This window comes from Bombus huntii, chromosome 12 (assembly GCF_024542735.1).
Source record: "Bombus huntii isolate Logan2020A chromosome 12, iyBomHunt1.1, whole genome shotgun sequence".
NCBI classification, from domain to species: Eukaryota; Metazoa; Arthropoda; class Insecta; order Hymenoptera; family Apidae; genus Bombus; species Bombus huntii.
Genome location: NC_066249.1, coordinates 1,469,784 through 1,493,167, shown reverse-complemented (window position 1 = coordinate 1,493,167; position 23,384 = coordinate 1,469,784). Strand labels below are relative to the sequence as shown.

The following is a 23,384-nucleotide window of genomic DNA, read 5'->3' as shown; positions in this document are numbered from 1 at the left end:
TCTCCTCGTCGAAATTAAAGGGACGAAAAAGTTCGTATCGGCCAATGTGTTCGAAATTTAGGTGTATCTTGACTCGTATAGGAAAGAGTCAAGTGTTAAGGACGATTTTATTTTAGCACACTAATCTTATTAAATTCCGCTTTCTCACATTGTGATTATGGAAGGAAATCCGAAAATCTTGTGTGTGTATATATATATGTTTAACGTTGCTTATAGCAGAGATAATCAGCAACGCAGCACAGTTAACAGTCTATAATTTCAGATAGAATTTTGTAGATCTCACCATTTTTCAGCTGAAGTTCAACAATTTCGTTGTATCATTAGACAGTTTAGTGGCTTTTTTCTTATGATCATAGTTTCTGCACTCTACTATGATATGTTTAATAGACAATATCAGTTTGCATTGTCTGCAGATTTGCATTGAGGTTTATGCTTGTTGAGTAGACACGAACGAGTCAGTGCTGGGTGGCTGATCCTAATTCTGCTAATTGACAATTGAATTGTTGGATTAATCATGTTTGGAAATATTTGCCATCCCGTATCTCCATCAGCTTGCTCCATATATTTCCATGCATCTTATAGCTGATGTTCCTATGGAATGCTATTTTATGAAAGTATTTAAATAGTTTCTTGTATCATTGTATGTGACGTAGTTGATAACTTTTTATGTTCTCTTGTGTTAGCTGTTAGTTTTGCTGCCTTATTTGTTTGTTCGTTTCCTTGAATACCAATATATAGTGGTATTATATTTGTATTATTATATTGCAGTGTCATATTACAGTGCTATTACAGCGTATTGTTACACTTCTCCCTTCATGATCACTGTAAGATGTTTCTTTAATGTCTTGAATGAATGAGCTTGAGATTATCATATTGCTAATAAGTGCGATGGTACTTTTAGAGGCTTAAAATATTATAAAACATTTTCTAGGAGATCTATTAATGAATTGTAATGCATTTAAGTGCTAGTAAACTCTTGAAAACAGAGCAGATGTCGTGCAGATAATATTAGTTGTTCAATACCTTATTGGTATGTCTGTCTCTCTAAACTGCAGAATCCCATAATATAAATTAACTAAAAGAAGCGTAATTTCTCTTGTTATCAGGGAAATTATCGCCATTATTGGGAACGTTTATAAAGTTAAATGAATTGTGTCTGTCTTCATTCCTACCATCTTCCTTGATTAAAAAAGTTTGACCTGTCGTTTCCATAACGGTATTATTAAGCCTGTCCTTAAAAAATCCACATTAAGTGTGTCTTAATAAAACGACACTAAAGGAACTAAAAGAAATATGAAACTAAGAAATCCTTTTTCCTCTCAAAGAAAAAAAGAACAAATAACTTATCAGTACCAAACTAATTCTCTTGTATACTTTCTTGTATATCAAAAACTAATTTTCCACTAATATTAAAAGGAAGAGTACGAAAATATAAGAAGTTTCTTTTTTCATCATATAAAACGTAACGGTACATTTTCTAAACAGAAAGAAGATGGGATAATAGCTGCAGTATTCAACAATAGAACGATCGTCGCGCAGCGGTCGCGGATTGCAATTAATTTTGCAGTTCAAGAACATCGACCCGATGTCGCTTTATCTTTGTCTCGCTGTTAATAGGCAGATGGAAAATAATCTTTAATTCTATAACCGGTTGCAAGTGGCACTCTTGGAAAACTGCATCTGCGGCGTGGCCAAAGCGACGAGAACGACGCGCTCGTGCAACTTAGGGATTCCCTTCTTTAAAAGGGAGAATAACAATGGAAGTTATGTCTCCTTATTCGTTATGCCGCGGAGAATATTCTAATGCGTTCCTCTCCGTTATTCATGAGCCCCAGAGTCAGCTTCGAGATCTACGAATTGTCGGCGACGTTTTCGTTTCTTTTCACCTTCCTTTGTTCCTCGTTACAACTTCGACGTCGGCGACGTTTCTTCGCCCGCCACCACCCTCCCACCCATTCCGCTCTGGTACACGGATATTTTCATTGTGGCCACCGTTCCAACAGGGCTAAAAAGATGATTAAAGGTAAAAAAAAAAGGGGAGATTTGCTTTCCCCTTCCTGTTTCTCATTCCCTCGACCCTCGCGGTATCTTCGATATTTTCCCTCGTAAAATTGTTAGAGCGAAACCTCAGGATGCTTGGTGGAAAATTTTAAACAGTTTCATGGATCTTTTAAACCTTTGATGATGTAATAAAATGGCAAGAAATTTGGAATGAAGAAGTTTAGTTTAGAAAGGAGTTATTTCTTTGTCGTATCTGATGCAAAATAACGTATAATTTCGAGTTTTTCATTTTTTTAAACGGACCAGAATTTATAATTTCAACTGATTCACTGACTTCAACTAATATTATGGTCTCTTTCGTTTGCCACTTTTGTAAACCTAATTTTCCCATATCTCTAAAAATAATGCAGATACTCAAAATGATCAAAGTTATGCTATATATTTCCTTTGCAGTGTCAGATAATCGTCGATAAGAATTATATTAGATATTAAGAAATATGTAAATCAAAGTAGCCTCTAGTAACTTGTTCTTCCAGCTTTTTTTCCACTTTCAACGTGTCTTTCACTTTGTTTGCGCACGTTTTGTTAAATATTCTCAAATCTTGGGGCAGTCTCTTACATTAATCCCCCATCCTTCCTTCAGTGTGTTTTGCTTTAATCTCAAATTTAAACGAGCCACTCACTTTTAATAACGATACGGAACTTCGTATTTTTCATGAAAATTCAATTTAAGTCTATGGGAGAACTTCCAAGCTTCCCTTAGAAGTGTTCGTCTCCCTTTTCCTTCGTCTTCATGTTCTTCGCGATATTAAATGCACATCGATTGTTTCATTTAGGAAATGCAAATAAGAACCACAAACCAGAAACCATATAACAGGTAGATTATAAGCGTTTATGCAAATTTATACTTTTTACGAGCACTGAAAAAGGATAAAAAAAAATACTGCGATATATTATGAATTGATTAAATTAATGAATATTTTGGATAGTTCGTATATTTTTGCATTTATATTTTTATAACTGTGTTATTTAAATTTCAACCTCCTGCATATGCATAAATATTCATAATTCAATAATGAGATACAGTGGCCATTTTTTACAGGCGGCCAATTTTTTAGCTTAAAACGCTTTCCGAGAAATTCATCTTAATAAGAGGGTGATTTTAATTGCTTTTAATAAATTAATTTTTTTTTGTCATTATTGTGAACGTTTCAGAGATATTTATTATCACGTTATTATACTTTTCATCCTCTCATATTATACATATACGGTACCTTATAATCTTCCATGATCAAAACACCTTATAGTTTATACGATGATCGGCTGATAAGTAATGCACACTCGTCTGTATCGCAAGAACGAAAAGAGTTAAGGCTCTGCGTGATCGCTCATTTTATAGCTACAGCCCTTCTTTATAAACATACCGAGTTTCAATAAGTTTGTTTGACGCAATCACCAACAGTAACGTTTAGAGTGAGGTTGAATATCAATGCGATGTCAACGAGATTCAAGCGAAGTGCAGTAATCGAGTTTCTGATGGCGGTAAACACTGCACTTGCGGAAATTCTTCGCCGTTTAGTAGCACGTATATGCCACGATATTAAAGACCATGAAGCGTTTACGAAGACGTCTATATGCCGGATTTGGAACTCGAACTGGATATCATCGCAGCGTGACAACATTCGGCCGCATACCGCACGCACAACGCTTGACGCTTTTGCAAATTTAGAATTTCAAATTGTTCCACGCCCGTCTTGAGCCGGAAATCTACTGGCCAGCTAAGCCAACCCAAGGCGATTTGCTTTAGCGCATTTATGCGGAACCGTTTCCATTGGCAAGTTAAAGTGGTCAGGTCAAATGTTGTAGCTCAGATCTGACTCCTTCCGATATTTTTTACCATTTCTTTCCCGAATAGAAAGGGACCTTGGAAAGTATTCATTTCATGTCAGACGATAAAGTCAAGGCAAGTGTGAAGTCGTTCGCCAAAAGTAGGTCGACAGAATTCTGCATTGGCAGATTGAAGAAGCTCGTCACCCGTTGACAAAAATGCATCGAAGATAGCGGCGATTATATTAAAAAATAAATACGGTGTTTTGTATCTAGTTAATTGTAATTTTATTTTCTTCTTTTTAGATTATGTATTCTTAGATATAGGCGAGTGTGCATTAATTATCAGCCGACCTTCGTATCTTTAAACCTAATTAATTACATATTTCTCTTGTTAACCGTGTCCTATTAACGCCTGAAGACTATCGTGGTTGGAATTTCTTCCTATGCAAATTTTGTTTCAACCTTTAGCTACTATAGACCGAGTGTGAAACTTTCATTCTACCTTTCTGTATAACTTGTAATGTTAAATAATTATCAAAAAAAATGATGTTTTCAATACATTTGCTATTGTTTAATCAGACTTGCATCTCTCCCTTGTTAATGTATGAAGGAAGAACACTTATATCTGTATGTGCGTAACGATGCAATAAACATTAGCGGTCTGTGAGACCGCCTATAGCAATTACGTATGTGTCAACGTCTACAGCAGTTAAGGATTAACATCATCGTGATGTTATTTATAACCATCGCGAACAACAATTCCTCTATTTTTTACCCAATGTCAAATAATAATAAAACAATCACTTGCATTCATATACTGGATAGAAATATCACTCACAGTGCTTAAGGATTCTTAAGTATTAAAATTGTATCTTCAAAATCATAGATTCAACAATAAGCAAAAATAGTGTTATATATTTTTCTCGTGTAATCTTCAAATGCAAGAGATCTACGTAGCATCACGAAATGTAGAAAAGAGGACGATTCTTATATCTGCTATTTCAAGCTTCGTACGACACCGGGTTTGCGTCGATGGCGAAATTACCAACGGTTACATCCTCTGGGAAGCCTTTGAATTTAGGGTATATCCCGTCCGTATGAATAATGCATCGAGAAAGAGAGCGTATTCGCGACTCCCTTCATCCGCCATCGTTCTGGTAATTACATCGATGATCACGTTAAGATTACTCCGGAACGGTCGTTACGCAGCTATTATGCCGAAAATTCTAATTTCTACGCGGCCTGCTAGTAATTGATACCCAAAAAGCGTGGCCCGCGCTGTTCGCATATCTCCGCAACAATTTCATCGTGGTGAAACGTTTAAACAAGGAACGTTGCCTTGGGATATTGCCTGTGGCAAAATTGCTACGTTATAGCAATCTCTGCGATTACAAAGTCACAATGGAAAGAAATTTTACTTTCGATTGTCCGTAGGCTAACGCAGTGAAAAATGTAAGGGATTTTGATAAATTTTTCGAATTTAGCTTTATGATGCTATAACTTTCCTTTCCTTCTCGTTTTAGAGTATACTTCGTCGGAAAGAATAATGGGGAAAGTTTTTACTATTCGTTAGACAAGTATATGAGTATACTGAATTCGGTTCTTAATCTGTTCTTTTCTTTTTCTACGATAATAAATATTTGTTATTTAAAGTTTGTTATTGGAATTATTTTTTATAAATAAATAGATGAATTGATAATTGAAATCGCATAAAACTGGAATTTACGTACAAATTGCTCGACTTTTGAATGTTGAATACGAACCATGTGTTCTGATAATAAAATGAAGAAATTGTCCAAGCGACTCAATATTTTATATATAAAATTTACAAACTATCTAATTTTTGTAGCTAACTATGTCGTTTATGTTCCTCGGAAATTATTTTATAATTTTACAATGATCAACTGTTTGCTGATTAACTAAACGAATAGCAGAACTTTCCACTTTAAAGCGAATATCGACTAGATGCTTTTAACGGTCATCATCGAACTGACGTAAACAGGTGACAGTAAAGAAGTTTTGAAGCTTCCGTCCCATAGCTTTTATGTCCATATCAATCTCTAAAATTAACTCATCTAACAACAACTCTCGAACAAGTGTTTTAAAAATCATTTTAAAAACTCCCACGCCAAACAGATTCTGTATTGTAATTTATTATATTATATAATTTATTATATATTATATTATATTATATTATATTATATTATATTAACAAGATACGTATTCCCTTTCATAGGTTCGATGATTAAAATACAAGATCAAAGCAGCACAACAGGACTGTTACACTATATCATATCTCCATGCTTCTCAAAACATCAAACCAAATGTTTCTTCCCTAATTTTGATCTTTCACTGAAAAAGTTTCGACTGAGCCATCGAATTACAACCTAAATTCAATTTTCTTAGAAAAGCAAGGATGTCACATGCATTCTTTCGTCGACCTACGTTTTGGTTTCGGATTTCCAACGGACCAGAAAACGGTCCATGGGCCAGAAAGATCAGCCTTCTCTCCCAAGGCTAATACACACAGGATGTGGGTCACTTCGTCATCATCGGTGTTCCTTCCGGGTCGAGCTCTCTCGAGTTAACTTTCTATTGTCATGCATACGTATATAACCAATCCTCGATCACAAGCATGGACTCATCCGTGCGTCATCGGTGGAACACTTTCGTGGAAAGGTACTTTTAAATGAGTTTCGAGTGGAGTGGTCTCTCCCATAGGTCGTCGACCGATGGAAATCGTGAATGACCTCCACGAATGTATAAATCCATGCATACACGTGCACATTGTACACTATCTTGCATACACTATCGTTCAAAAGTAAGTAATTTACTTACTTTTGACAAGATACGTTTTAATTACAAAATTCCGGTCATATCGAACTGCGATGATTTTATTCGTCGCGATCACCATAGCTACAACGATATAATAACATCGATTTTTGGGAGTCTATACCTGAGCAATGATAAAACCGGCGTTTCAAGTTATTATACTCTATAGAACTATTTTGTTATTTGACAAATTCTTTATCGTGAGATTCTTTGATTTTTCGAATATATGTAAAACAGATTAAGAAGGACCTTTTAAACTGATGTAATGGTACAGTGCATATACGAACGTTGTGGTGGACCACTTGCGCAAAAGAAGAAACGGAAGAACAAAGAAGATCCTCCAATTCGACTGCATCCTTGTTGATAAGTAGCTCAGTGGTACAAGCGTAGGCTCGACGAAAATAGAAAGTATGTATGTATCGTGGAACGTTTATATCATCACTATGCCATAGCATGGTCAGTGCATTATAGATCATCGGTTTGAGCCGTTTATTAGTACTTCCTACATTTTTTTCCCGACTTTCCTCCGCTAGAAAGCGACCACGTTCCCCTCGAACGATCGACTATTCGTAACAACTCTGTAACGTAATTGTAAAGCGCTAATGGAAAATTAATGTGGGAAATGCATAACATATCGAAAAACATGTGGGCTTACGTAAACTTGAAGACTTCGACACGATTCGTAAATTTTCCCCATAAAATATTGGAAAATATGTTCATATAATAAAATACTGAAATATTGTACCATATTTAATTATATATTATGAAATATTGTATATATTTTGTACTATGTTTTAAAATATCCATGATGAAGATAATACTACAAATACAATACACGATGAGAATATACAAAAGTAAAAACATATTTTAAAATAGATTTTAGAACAAATTTGGGAAAGAGGAAATTTTTTAAAGCTAATTCCGACCTAGCTCAATAAGGACAAAGGAATAATTTATCAATATGTTATAAATAGTCAGGTTTCGTTAAATCTTATAATCTTGTCAAATTCCCTTCAATATACATTGAAAAAGAGACCAGCAGAACAATTAACTTCGAATAGATACTACAATCTAATTTCAAACTTCGTAATATGAATTCATAATTCCAAAACTTCCCCAGTGAAATGAAATAAAAACTATGGAGAATATGAAATATTCCACGACAGCCAACAAAATGACTTTCATCCAGCTCCATCCATATGTAAATTGGCTATCTTTGCCTATACTGTACGAACGTCTCGTTTGCCATTGATAATACCACTTAGAATAGAATTTCCAGGAAGAAAATTACCTATGAAATCCACGGATCTCTTCCGAAAAGCCTGGAAAGCGTTCCTTGAGAGCGACGTTTGTTGTGTAGCCGATTGCATCCAGACAATAACGAGCATTACCTTTCATACCGGAAGTACGCGTACAATATGCAAGCCGACGATATTGCGCGCCATTAAGAAGATGCCCATTCATGGCTCAAGCAGAGGAACGTTTCCTATTCTTCCGCAGGAAACAACTTTCCACTTTGGTTCCTCGTTGTTCGAAAACGTTATACGCTAAGTGCTGAACACTTCTGACTTGCACGTTTTCGCAAGAGTCTCGGAACACCGATTGAGAAAACGTATTTTCACGTCGAGGAGACATAATCACGCCACGTTGTCAGTGCTCCTTTTATTTTCGTTGAAGTAGCAGCTTGCAAGATTCGATTCGTATATGTTAAGATACATTATATATTATATAGTCGTTTTCTTACTTGTGCCTTCGTCAGATGCCTAAATGATCCATTTGGAGCAGCGCTATCGTTCATAAGTATCTTCATAAGTTTGGTCGACGATACTTGGATCGATTCGTGGTATGTGAATTTTACTGAAGTGTACAAATTAATAATGAATTAGAAGCAACATTGATTATTTGGTTATGGAATCGACAGACCGTAAATCTAAATTAATAAAAATAAAATAAAAAAATAAAAATTAATAAATCTAAACATGGCAACTTTTGTATATAACAATATTTTAGAATTTGCTATGTATAATAGTAGATATATTTTCTATTTAAATATCAGCAGCTGTATTAACATTGAAAGTCCGTCTATTAATTTAGAAAGCTCTTCCTAATCTGTTTTATAATTAAAAAGATAACAAATCTGAGGATAAAAATCTTGTAAAGTAGCAAAGATTAGTTGTGTGAGATATAACAATTACAAACGTCAGTTTTATTATTATTACATATTGACTTTCAAAAATCAATTTAATCAAGCTATAATATACTATTATACGTAGCTGTATAGAACAAAATCTATAGAATAAAAGCTATAGAATAAAATCAATGCAGTTTTATTTGATCACAATTTTTGTAATTAAAATACATTTGATCGAATGTCAGCAAGTCTCCGCATACTCTTGGACAAGAGTGTACGTTTACAAAGAGTCAGAACGTCGATAGAGATTCGAGGAGTGGAAACACACGAGTTAATGGATTCGTCCCGTGAATCCGAACGAGTAAAATAAAAATGTCCGCTAATAAGTGTGTTCCATGGTTACATAGAGTACCAGCCACGTTTAAAACCAGCTTTCATGTCGCTTTCTCTGCAAACAATTTCAAAGAAGAGACTCGTTTCGAAAGCGGATATATGCTGAATTCTACGACCATGGCCTATCAGTCCAAACTGAGCATCCCCTAGGCTTTGTTAGTCGATGTTATTTCACCGGGCTCGTCTGTTGCGATACACGACACCCAAAAACGAACGCTCTAAGGTTTCTCGAATATACCGTGCGGAATTCATAATTGGACGACATGTTGTAATCGTGGATGTTGATCGTTTATAATAGATTGAAGCAACATGATATTAATTTGGAAGATTGATGAAAATTCTAGTATCCGAAAATTCCAAACTATACATCTATTTAAGTGTCAGGCTTCAATGTTTCTCGTGATAACATTGCAATTAATATCGAGGATAGCATATATTGTAATAATATTGAACTAACTTATGTCTCGTGTTCTACTGTTGGAGACATTTGGTAATATATTTTGTATTTTATTGCGTTAATCAAGAACAGTCGTAAATTAAAAATAAGAATGTAAAAAGATAAGTAACTTAAAAATATTCAACGCAACAAGATAATCGGCTATTGAAAATGATTATCAATAAAAATGTAATTAAAATAATGTAACGTACTATTCGAACAATCCAATTATGATTGTATAAATCGTACATTATAATAAAAACATTTATCTGACGATTTAATTGGCCTCATTTACAAGCTATTCCCTTGATAAAGAAATTGCACAAATTTTATGAATACAACCGTGTGTAATTAGTAACTCGTTTACTTGCCCGTTGGGGCATGAACACAAAAGAGCTCGTGAATATTCACCGTAACACGCATAAAAGATAAGTGAAAAATGAATGACTAATATTATCGTAAAATCTAATATTAAGCAAATCGATATTAAAATAATATTAAGACACTGATACAAAAAAATCACCGCTAACTTTTACTTCATTCTATTACAATTAAATATTATAGAACGATTCTAAAATTTTCCACCTTTATACAAAAAAATCAGCCTGACCTTCGCTTCGTACTATTACGATTTAAAAAATTATAAAACCACTCAAAAATATTATTACAATTAAAAGTTATAAAACGCTTTTAAAATTTTCATCTTTTTTATATAACAAACACTAGTTATTACGATATTACAAATTAAATTAATAAAATAATTTCGAAATACTATTACACTTAAAAATTATAAAACAACTTCAAAATTCTGACCTACTTTCATTGCTCTCTACTTCCATCAAACATCGCTGATAAAACGATTTAAAAATTCTCACCTATCTTCATACAAAAAGGCTATTCTATCCTCCAACTCGCGAAGCAAACAATAGAAATTAATTCTGTATACCGTCAAACAGAGGACAAAGGACCGACACGTCACGATGAAAATCAGCATCAGGAGGAAATCGCAAGGGAGCCGGTGTGTTCCGATCTGATTAACTCTCCGATGTGTCCGATTCTCCGATGAACTGCGAGCCAAAACGCGGATACTCCGCGATATCGGTCGTTCCAGATCATTTCTATGCCCCGTTGGCGGGTAGAAAGTTGGCTACTTGGTGGAAAAAGCGTATTTTCCACGCGCTACTAATGATACCAACGTAATGCTTTCCTCCTTTCGCGGCTCGCATTGTCGAACCGCGTGAAAAGGAGCGTTTTCAAACTGTCGCCTGGCACGCGACGGAACAAAGAACGAAGCCGGGCGAAACAGGTCGAGGGAAAAACGTCGTGGAGAAAAGGAACAACAGGATAAAGAGCGAATAAAAAAAAGGAAAGGGGAAAAAAGAAAATGCAACGCCGGAATAACAGAAAACAGAGGAATGCTCGAACATTCCTCGAGCGAGCGTGACGCAACCCGTTGTTCGAAGCCTGGCTACTGTGTGTACTTTCTATTTGACGCGTGTGCTATTGTTGTCGCCGTTGAACGACGCTGTGCAATGGGGACGAAGGAAAACTGGTTACTGAATGCCATAAAAGCGGATGCCTTTTCGCGAGACGTCGAAAATCGTCGAAACTCTGAGGATGTGTTGTTCCATCATTGAAAAAGAAAAAGATCGAGAGGGGCTTTTTACTCGGGAACATCTTGCCCGACGACTCCTTTGAAATTTAAAACAACTATAGAGCGTTCTTGCACAATTAAATCAATATCGTTTACGTAGATTACTTTTATGTGTTCGTGAAAGAAACGTACAAAGATGTAGATAATACATATGATATGTTAAAATAAATAAAGCATCCAAAGTATTCGTTATAACGTTTGATAGATGGAACGACTTTTTATCTAAATTTCCTTTCCTTAGTTATATTCACAGAAATATAACATTGCATAAATATCTGCAATCTAATTATCAGCGAAACTTGACAAATCATGATTAGAAATTTAGGATTCATGCTTGCGAAAATTCTATGAAAAACCTTGCCCATCCTCGAAAAAACTAGCTGTCGATAACACATCCAAAAGTGAATGTCTTTTCGCGGGAAGCTCTAACTGGCTCAACACTCTGCATTTCTACTTCCGAAAGAACATCAAGCGTGATTCTTGACGTGGAAACATTTTGTTCGACGACTCATTCAAAATTCGAGAAAGATATACCAGGAACCATTGGTCCTGTCCTATGGGAGAAAGCAACGTATTGTAAGGACGTACAAGGGATAAAGGATTCATCCAGTTCGAATGAATACGGGATAAACGAGCGGCGGAAGCACACAGAGGTTCCTCTCTATTTTCGAACGAAAATCGCGATCCGGTCTCCTGAACCGGCGAATGGGGACGTTCCAATTTTCTACAGGATCTTCTTCGGGGTTGGCAAAGGTTTGGAAAAATGATGCAACGATACTTTTGTCGCGGCAATATCCCTCGATGTATGTATATCGTGTGTACTTAGTAAAAATGCATATATTTGGAAAAATTTCATGCTGAAGCTAGTGGATAAAAGTTTCGACGATAGCGTAGTTTTCGTGTAGATGGGCACTTGGGAGAAATCAGGACTTCGTTGTTGGATTAAAGTAACGTTAGTAGCGAAATTTTACAAGTTACCTAGTTATGGCTGTTGTGGAAATTTTCGCACGTTAGTATAACAGGTTTGATAATATGTACAAGTTTCAACTCTTATTTTTCAATACACGAGATGATGTGTTTTATTATATTCATAATAAAGGTGTGTCGTGGAAGGATCGATACCTTTCTGTTTTAGCGTCATTTGTTTTGTGTTGAAGTCATATCAATCATTAGCTAGCAATCGTGTAGTATGGGTCATACAATTTTATTACGGTCGTTTGACGCCTCAACAATTTGTCGCTATAATACAACTTTTATCAAAGTCAGTAATCCGTTATGCAAATACAAAGAGGATTACGGTGAATTCATTGGTCCCTCGCTCCTCTCACCTAACAGCACCAGACATTTTCCTTCGGGAATACTTGAAAAGTAAGGCCTATGCAAACAAGTCCGGACCACGGTCATTCAAGATCTCAAATTCGAAAACTAATACGAAAGTTATTCGCAGCTCAGATCCAATGACCAAGAATTAATGATTGGGAACAAGACCAATCAACTTTTTCGTTATCTTTTCTCAACTTTTTCTCTCGTACAAAAGATGGGTCACATTTACGGATAACCCATCGAAATAGAAATTCAAAATTTGATGTGATTAAAATACGCGTTGATACCGTTCGTGAAAAAAGGATCCAATCTCCTGTTCCAGAAAAAGCTCGAAGAAGACGCATATCCGCGTGTTTAATGATCTCGACCGCGCCCACAAAGGAGAATAAACGATTTCTTTGAGGAGAACCGCGACCGCTTTCTTCGTGAAACGCTATTGGAAACTCTTTGTGCCACTGGTCTCGTACCACGAAGACAAAGTCGGTGACTACGAATCGGTTGATCCGCGAATATACATGGCCGACCAAAAGGATCAAGGAACGCGGTGAAAATTCCGATTTTTTGGATAGTATCAACGAAATCCTCGGGGTTGCAATCCAGCTAGTTGGCTCGATAACAATCGAACGTAGAATGCAATAGGATACAATAGTATTTTGACAATAGTCGACAATGAAAGAACGTTTCGATCGGAAACTTTCGGTTCGTGCAAATGAACCAGCAGATTTTTAGTCCTTTCACATTTATGGACATATCTGGCGAAGCAATTTTGTTCAGACGATACTTGGAATAAGATATCTGATTTGTTTGATATTAGTATAGTAGTATTTAATATTTATTGGATATCATTATTTAGAATTAACAAAGTCATGCATGAATACACGTCTGGCTTAATAAGCGATTCTATAAAGTAACAAAGTTATTAATGAGCGTGCTAGGATTTTTACCAGATTTTTTAGAAAACATGGAACGGTAAAAGATTAAGCCCAGAGATGGAAAAAGTCCATCCTTCGATTTCTCTTCATCTAATTTTTACTTTTCTCAAAAAAAAAAAAAAAGATTTCGAACATTTGATGTAAATAGTAATTCCATAATATAATAGAGATATTGGCGAGCTTCCCAAAATTTTATCAGATTTTACAAAAGCGTAAAACACAATAGAAAAAAAGCTGGCATTCGTAAATTTTTACTTTTATCGAAAAAGGTCTCAAACATTTGATTTAAAATATGCTTGGATAATATAATAGAAGCATCGTGGAACATCCCAGATCTGTTTAAAATTTTTTTTAAGCGTGGAATAGTAAAAAAAATTAGGCTTGGACATGGACGACCTAGTTTGCCTGGGATGAATGGAAGACTATGTTTGCTTAGGGTTGAAAGTATAATAGAACTTACGGTTAGTGTTCTTAACTCTGGCACGCCAATAAATGAGATGTCTCAAACTATTTCTTACAAAGATCCACGAACGAGATATCTTGTGTTTTGTTGTAAAAGAAAACGCGAAATATCTGGTTCAGAGCATCGCATAAACAACATTGCATCACAAGATATCTTATCCACGAATACAAGAGGATTAACAGAGCGTCATTTCACTCATTTGTGACACAGTTGGAACAGAGAAATGCAAAACGATGAAAACAAACGCACAGTCGTTATGGGTTAGCAAAAATTAACATAAACGAGATAGTAAAACGATTACTAATGTCTCTGCCCAGTGACAAATACCGATTACGATTATTTGTGGAGCTCAAACTACAGGAAACTGGCTGCTGAATATAATCAGGCAAGTATGCATTCATTGAATAGTTCGTCACGACCAGTGAAATGTTGTTTATGAAACGTTACCTAATGGACAAATAATGAAATTAAACAAATATCAAGAACAATAAGAATGAAATGTCCAAAATGAGAACAGTATGGTTTGTTATGACAATAGTAACGAGCTTCGATCTTGTTTTACGTGTCAATATTGATTAAATATACAATATTCTCGCGTAATAAAATATAAAATGATGGAAGACTGGCGCGAAACTTTATAACAGGTTCGAAGTATCGATTCTCATTACTCGTTCGAGTAATTACTTGAAAATTGCAGCCATAGTCGGTTTCATTGCTCCAAAACGCGTTTCCGCGCCTCTAAAAGCACACATTGTAATTCTAGATGCGAGTATCATAAATACCAAAGCTGAATTTCTACTGGATCGAAATCCCTCCCCAATGAGAGTAGTAATTGTTTCCCATTTAAACAATCATTGCTGCACACGCTTCTGTGGTACCTCCATTTCCGAGCTTTACGTCGCGCGGTGCGACTAAAATATCTAACAAAATCGTTTCGTTTTGATCTTTGATCTATGCGAAACCTCGTACATTTTTCGTTATTTACGTTTGTCGGATATGCACGAACATCCACAGCTTACTAATTATAATTTAACTCATTCCAAATATATATTGATTTAACTAAAATCAAGTGAATAGTCAGGATTACTAGCTATATATAAATCATAAATCATAAATCATAGAAGTATTAATTAAATCGAAGAAGATTTAAGATTAAAAGGAAGAAAATTCAACGTGTCCAAAATGTTAGGTAATATTGTCAATATTTCAAGATTCACAACGAAAATGTAGTTTATCAATAGATATTGATAATATTGTATTACCAGTACAAATTGATCCTTTTAGTTGAGAACATAGAAATATTGGCAATATACAAGTTGTATCGTAACATATGGGGTCTACTTCAGGAGTGGACAGGAAACGAAAAGACAATGGTAAAAATTCAAACAAACAGGTGTTCTACCTATCCTTGTTTCAAATTTACAGCTATTTTTATGTTTCAGTAATCCGGAACATAGAAGGTGTCCCAAATGATTACTCTCGATCTGTATTATTCGATATACACCTGGAATTTTTGAAAAATTGCGAGATTCCTTAACACGACCACTGTGAGTTTGTATACAGATCGAGGCTAACCATTTCGAGCATTTTCTATAAAGGTAAACAGCTGCAGATTATTGAAACACAAAGATGGTTATAATCTTGGAACAAGATCAGATAGGACACATGTTCATTTTCATTGTTTTCGTGCCTTTTGTTCATTCCTAAAGTGACTCCCATATGTTATGATACACCCTGTATATTGATATTCTCGAGGCAACCTTACGAAGTCCCTGTCCAGAAGATGGAACACATGCGAACTTAAAAGACCGTTAACAAGCTCTAATAACATCGCGCCACGAACACGGTTCTCTCGATTCCCAACACGTAGAATCAGTCGCAATTTCGAACAGCCTCGGTGGAAGATTACATTCGCTATTGAACAGCATCGATTCCAGCGAGCAAGTACAGCCTTAACAAAAGACGCACGTAAGCCATGGCGAGGGAGGAATGCAAAGAAAGCGGGAATAATTAATACCCGGAGCACATCCTCGCGCAGGGAGACGTAAGTACGTGAAACATCGTGTTAAAGAATATTCTCTCACTCGAAACGCCGTGGCGGATTTGAGGAAAACACTGTACATACGCTACAGCTCAAAGATATTCGAACACTTGTTTATTCTCGACAAGGTGTATTTTAATTAGAAAATTACGGTCAAATCAAACTGCAATGATTTTATCCTCCGTAATTGCTATAGCTACGTATAATAATACATTATAACTTGATTAAATTGATTTTTGAAGGTCACGTAACAATACAACTGACGCTTGTAATTGTCATGCCTTATAGAAGCTGTTCGTTATTTGACAGATTCTTTATCTCCACGTTCTTTGACTTTTGAATTATAAAATGAATTAAGGAGGATCTTCTAAATTAATTAATAGAAGCACTTCCCATGTTAATACAACTGGAGACATTTTTAATAAATGTATTAATACATATATGTAATAAATGCTGAAATTTATTATTGCTATGTTTTTTAATAACTAATCTATATTTATAACCTGGCGATTCCATAAGAAAATATAATAGTAAGCGTTGCCTCAAATACCTAATTCATCATTATGGAGTTATTACTCGTACGCTTCGATAAAATTTACATACTGTTATTACAAATCGATCGATGCGTCCGGATGCTTATGAGCAATAGTGTACGTACAGTACATATGTGTAGACATGTAGAAATTGCATTCTTGCCGCTTTAGAAAGTGCACGCACAAGTGGACATGCTAACTCGTGGCTCGGTGGATTTCACAGGAATTAATTGACTCGGTGATTCGGCCAGACTTATCGTTGTGATTTACGCAGCGCGATTCCCATGAATTTCATGCGTGCAGCTTCCATAAGAAAATACGTGTAATTTCGGTATTGTAATTTCTAACGGGAAAAAAAAAGAGAGAGAAGAAAAATGGAATAGAAAGATAAGAACAAAACGGGAACTATAATAAGTAAATAGAGAAAATCGCGTGCACGTGATCCGCCGGTTGGCCGAAGGTTTTTTCGGAGCGATCACAAAGCAAGAAACGGTGTAATTGCAACGTTACAGAATTACAAATGAAAATAGTCCAAGTTTAATTTTCGGCTTGAACGCCCCTAATATGTACGATCCGTGGAAGAATATTCGCTATATTACTGCATCTCAAGATAGGGAAGTAATTAACTTTTTAATAAATTTGTTGCTTAATACCGGAAGAAGATAATTATTTTTAATCTCTTCAATTATACTTAAAAATATTAAACGAGATAATATTAGAAAATATTTAACAATAACGTAAACTCCCTTTGTATCTTTTGAAAGAGGAACTCTGTATATCTACATGTGTACCAATATCCCCTCGAAAGATGAATATTTTATAAAGTGCAATGTACGTACGAAGAATTTCCCTCTTTTAATTTATTGTGGCATTTGGCTTTTTTAAATATTTCTATGTTGCTTGTAAGTTGTAAGAAAAGTACAATTTTAACGTAGAATAAAAGGAAATTGTTCGGGGAATAGGTACATGTATAATTGATATATGGTTAGGAAATAGCAGAGCTGCAACTTGAAAAGAAATTGTTCTAGGAGGATAATGCAAATTTAATGAACATCCCACGGATGAAGTCGGCGTTTTCAGAACGCGAGACGAGGCAGCTTTCGCGCGCGATGGAAATTCATCAAGCTTTACCGGAGCATTTTTAATCAACCAGAATAAGAAGATAGGTACACACACACACACACACACACATTTCCATATGTATATACATATACACAAGCGAGTCACTGCAGTTCACGGGCTCGCAAAGTGCTCGTGCTCTCAACTCAGAAGGAGTATCCCCTTCCGTAAATAAAACAGCGAATAACCGCGGCCAGAGAAGCTCTGTCTATTAAAACCGAAATAAGATCCACCGTGCGAAATCACGTACCATCATCTTCAAAATCCAAACGACGTCGTAATCCACTTAAATTCACTTTGAAAAGAAAAGAGAAGGAAAAACATAGTTTCCAATTCAATTAGACAAGAAAAGATAAAGTAAAAGAAACGAAACAATTTGCGTTAAAAATTTTCTAATTCAATAACAAATATATATATTCAACAAGCTTTCCCAATTTAAAAAATGTAAAGGAAGAACAGTTTCAATCAACTGGATGTCGATCCCACGGAACGCGACATTTCATAGCGAACGCAACGGAAAATCGAATGAATCGGATGAAAAAAAAAAAAAAAACCAAGTGGAAAAATCAATTCGTGTAGACGTACCTCGATTTCTATAATTCACACGCGTGGAAACGTGCAGCCAATTAATCCTTCGTTCTCCGTGAAACAATCCGTAGATCTCCCTCGTGATCTTTTTTCTTTCTTCCTCGCACTGGCTCAACGTAGAAATCGCAAATATCGCGTAGATTTATACGATGATCGTGGCACTGAATCGCAAGCCGTTCCCGTTCGTAAAGAGAAAAGCAGACACGAGAGAGCAAACTTCGATTCGAAATTGCGGTACCGCTCACAGGTAACGCGCCTTTCGCCGCTCAGTCCGCGCCGAATGACGTTCGTATACTGTCCTGGCTCGGTGCGTTCGGCGGAGCCGGCCTCGTATGATGACCCCCTTCTAGAATTCTACGGCCCTGTCGACGTACGCCAGTCTCTGGACACCGGCGTAACACCAGGAAACGTGCAACGCCAATCCTACTGGCTTCGATCGTTTTACATCGAAAATTTCGTCGAAAAATTCCGACAAAATCGTTGGATTGCCAACAATGTCCGATGCAGTACTGATGAATTTCTGAAAAATTTTGTTGAATTAAACATCTGGTCAAATAATAGATACATAGAGAAATATTTAATGCTTTTTTGCAGTTTTTTGGTACTGCTAATAGTCTATAGTTTCGTCTTCTATATGTTTTTATGAGATTTTTCAAGCGGTTTTTTTAAAATAGAAATTTAACATCTTTAATAAACAAAAATTATAGCGTAAAAGGATTTTTTTAGTTAAAGCTAATTTGTTTTATAATAGCGAGTGAAATTACTTTTTAATTGGGTTTTCCTTTCTGTATTTAGTTAGCTAACTAAACGTTAACTTTTTCTCGACTTTGTGAACGGAATCGGTGTTTTACGGTTTTCACCAAAGAGTATCGAGAAAGAAATAAGGTGGTCGGTAATCCCTGTAGCTTAAATCGATTCACAGTGGTTTTTAAAAATATTCTACTCCATTAAAACTACTAAAACTAAAGTACTTAGTATTTTTAACTATAGCCACATGAAACTTTTAGGCAAATTTAAACTTTGCTTATACCCTAATGCAACATTTCGCACGAAATAATCACCTCCTGTTTAAATGATCCTCGTACTTCATTTATTACAAATAAAGTTTAAAATAATACTTTATTCACGACACAATGGTCTGTCAACTGACAACGTTCCTGGAACGATTTGTCACTCTGTAACATACCAGCCTGTCTAAAATATCGATCACGCCAACCGTTTCCCTATCACGCAGAGACAAGCTGCAAATATCTGTAGATCAACCGACTTCCCATGAAATGTTCCATACGTTTTGGTTCTGTTTCTATCAACCGGAAAGGTAAAACTTGATGATGATACGTTCGATGCTTACATTTCAATAATAGATGAAACGGGCCATCGATCGACCAGATGACCCAAAACCATCCGGAATTACACTGCGTCACAGTCAACGGCCTTTGCCTACGAAAGACTCGATCTCTTCGTCTATCACGATGGATCCATGTCCCTCTTAGCCTCTCCTACTTCGATACTTCCTATTTCTTCTTCTTCGCTCCTTTCCTTCTCGACTCCTTCTCTTTCGTTCTTTTTTTTCCTTCAAGAATAGTCGGTGTGATACTCAGCGGGAGGAACCTTGGGAAAAATTCATGTGGCTCGCACAGACACGTCCGGAATTCGATTCTGGAACGTATTGCTTCTTCCAACTTTACGGTACTCCACGTAGTATTGCCTATAGATTGTAGACACGAAAAAGTGCGGTTGCAGCGGCCGCATCCGCAGGGAGGCGAACCAACACGGTAAGAAGCCGGGAGAGGGAGGAGATAGGCACTGGTAAAACTGAGCACCACCCATCTTTCTTACCTTCCATTTTTCTCACCGAAAGGATCCGGTGTAATTCTAGCGCGCACGCTGAAAATTAATGTGGTTCGAGCTGGTACGCGCGGAATTCGATCCAGCAACGACCCGCTTCTTCACCTTTACGGTACTCGCGCGATATCCTGGGCTATAACCGCCATGGAAATATGCAGTGAACCGCGCCCGTTTCGCATTGCCGTTTAGCTTTGCCGTTTCGCACGACCGTCCATTGCTCTCGTTCACCGGCCCCCATCGTTGCAAACGTGCAAACGAAACGGCGCTGTTTGGCAAGCGTAAACGTTCCATGAATTTCCTCTTCCTCTGGCGGACCACTTCTTCTCTTCCTCTGCGCGTTACCGGTTGCGCTGGAAAGATTGGAACACATTTTAGAATTTTCTACGAGAAGTTTCTCCAAAAAACAGAAATTCGAAGGAAAACCATTGCAGATTTAGCGGCACTAGCTACCTAAATACGAGCTTCAACTCTCTTGGTTTTTATGTAATCTACCGAAAAAGTGCAACACCTGCGGAGAGAGCGGTAAATAAGCTACAACGGGGGCGCTTTGAAGCTGGCTGGAATTTAAAAGCTTCTCTGTGTTTAGCCCTTTTTGGCATGTCAAAGCACGATAATATTGAAATGCAGAAGTAAACGAGTGTACTTTGATATACATTTAGAAAAAAAGATAAAAAGGCAGAAGAGATTGGTATTTGATCAAACGTTATTTAAATGGAAATTTAACGTTTAATTAATATCATTTACCCTCGAATATTGGGCAAAAATATTTCTAAACAGTACAAAATATTAATTACATAGTTCTACCTCGAACGGCAACTTTCGACCCTATACATAAATCATGAACCAAATATAAACTATACGTAGAACGTATCCATAATCTATATGTTCAATCAACTGCGGATCTACATTGTATTTCGTGCATCAAATTTATTTTATGGCGTGTTCAAAAGCAGATGTACATGGCATCAGACGCAGACGCGAATGTTACCAACTTAGAGAAGTAGAAGGGTACGAAGAGGGAGAGAGAAAGGAAAGCAGGGAGAGAAAAGACGAGAGACTTTTCAAGTTGTATGCCATTCCAACATTCCTAGGTGGCCCCGAGGCGCTAAACGGAGTACCGTCATCGCAAGGAAAGGCCCAGTGACCGACATTCCCCTTTCCATTCTTCCTGATACTCCTTTGCCCGGATCTTGCCGCGATACTAACGTATACACGGCGACGACCTGTAGCGGGTATCGTAACCGGAACCTCTGGAACCTTCGCCCTGAATTTCCGTACGAACCAGCCACTCTCTCGAGTACGAGGTCAAATTTTTCGGTTGTTGGGCTAACGAACCTTGGGAAAACTACGTCTACCGCTATTGATATATCGAAAGCATTCGAATCTTTTCTTGGCTATTAACTACGTTGATTTTCCTTCTATTTTCTTTCTGAAAATTATTACAAAGCAGCATACGATATTTTAAAGAAACTTTTAATTTACGTAGATTTTTAATATTAAAAATTATGTAAAGTTATAGATCAAAGACTCACGTTTCATTTATTCATTCTTTTTTTCTTGTCAATTTACATTATTAGATTCTGTTTTTTAATATTGTAATTATGACAAAATTAGATTAATATTGTCGCCATTTCTTTCTTCTCTTGGACTCTATAATTTTATTTCTTAAACTCCTGCAAAGTACTTATTATCCTAATATATTTTTCGTGTCTCGATAAAACAATATGTATGTTATTTATTTATATTTTTCAATAATTCACTTACTTCTTTAAGAAATAAGTGTTAATCACTTTTATGCGACTGGAATAGAAAAAGATGTTGTATTATTTTAATGAAATAAATTGATGCATATACCTACATATATGATAAGTACCTCGCTCGACTCGCGAGCGTCATTTCTTAAAAAGCCTGTATACAGTTACAACGTTATGTATCTTTTACGATCCATCCATAAAAATCCGGAGAGCGGAGACCTACATTTTCACCAGCATCCTGCGAAATTTAAATAATGCAATTTTAATAAATAATCACTATTTTTAACGTTGATTCGTTTCGTTACCGTTGGAAAAGAGCAACGCGACAAAGTCACGTTACACGGTAACGCTGCGTAATGCACATATGTTAGTGATAAGTGCAATTTCAGTTGAATCAAGCGAAGTTCATGAATGCTTTATATACGTATATGCTACACCTGCGCCAGGTACGAGTAGCAAACTTTTAGGACCCCGATACAATACCTTCTCCCTAGCTTTCAATGTCAACACCATTATCTTAGTTATGAAAGATAGTTTTGAAAATACATAACTTGGGAAATAACTTGGAAATTAATATCATTAGATTTGTTAAACTATTTCGAAAGTTTTCTTAGCAAATGTCAACTGCTATAACTTTTGTCTCTGTCCCATTTTCTAATGCACATGAAGCATATTACAAATTTGATTTGGAAAGAATTTGAGTCTGAATATTTGACTTCAAATTTCAATTTCAATTTCAATTTGAGAATTTACTTGTAATTTCATAATGTTCAATTTTAATTGTAACTTCTTTGCTGTATGATTACATTGCAAATCACACCAAAATAATAAGTGGGGTCCATAGTCACGTGGGACAGAAAGACGTATTGTGTGCGATAGATCTATTGTACACTTCGTCTATGGCCATATTCTCTTCGTCAGACATACGTACAAAGGTTTATGAAAATATTCGAACATATATTATGTGTGTTACACAAAAATGTCATTAGTACCATAATGAGAACTTACTATCATGATTATAATGTTGAAGTTTGGAACAAGTCTAAAAACGTACATAGAAACTACAAGATATTTAGTAGATTACTCTGTATCTCTGTATCTGGGCTATCTCCAAGCTTGTGCTACAAGCTATAACTCATATTTTGCAGAAATCATAAAAATACTTCCATTTATTGTTTAAAGTGAGTAATTTTTTACTAAATATATATTTAGAGTAAATACCCTCTAATTACTACATGCATTTTAGATTGATTTCAAAGACCAATATGATCATGATAATCGTATCTCATTACAGTACTAATAGAATTTCAAAATGTTTTATACATATAACGTATACAATATATACATAAAAGTTTGCTATGTTAAGTGTTCAAATGCTTTCCTGAGCTACTATATGTACGAATGGAAGTTACTGGAGCGCGAAAGATCAACATAAGAAAATGGAAGTATCGAATTCGTTTCATTGATCATTCTGCTTCCATTGGTTATTCTACATAAATTCAACAG

General features: G+C 36.0%; 1 protein-coding gene and 1 long non-coding RNA gene across 3 annotated transcripts in view; one reads left to right on the top strand and one right to left on the bottom strand.

Annotated features, from left to right (window-relative positions):
- The window catches only part of LOC126872126 (balbiani ring protein 3), a 32,800-nt gene extending 14,020 nt beyond the window's left edge, over positions 1-18,780 (bottom strand). Inside the window, exon 1 of one of the 2 annotated variants that reach the window (XM_050631708.1) lies at positions 18,274-18,780. The gene's annotated coding sequence lies outside the window, so the exon portion shown is untranslated. Of the gene's footprint in view, positions 1-3,275; positions 3,428-18,273 lie in introns of those variants that run through there. The other variant, XM_050631709.1, reaches the window with a different exon arrangement.
- On the top strand, positions 9,857-18,254 carry LOC126872178 (uncharacterized). The gene is made up of 2 exons (XR_007691898.1): positions 9,857-16,043; positions 17,598-18,254. It is a non-coding gene; the product is annotated as an uncharacterized LOC126872178 (long non-coding RNA).
- Positions 18,781-23,384: the final 4,604 nt, after the last annotated feature.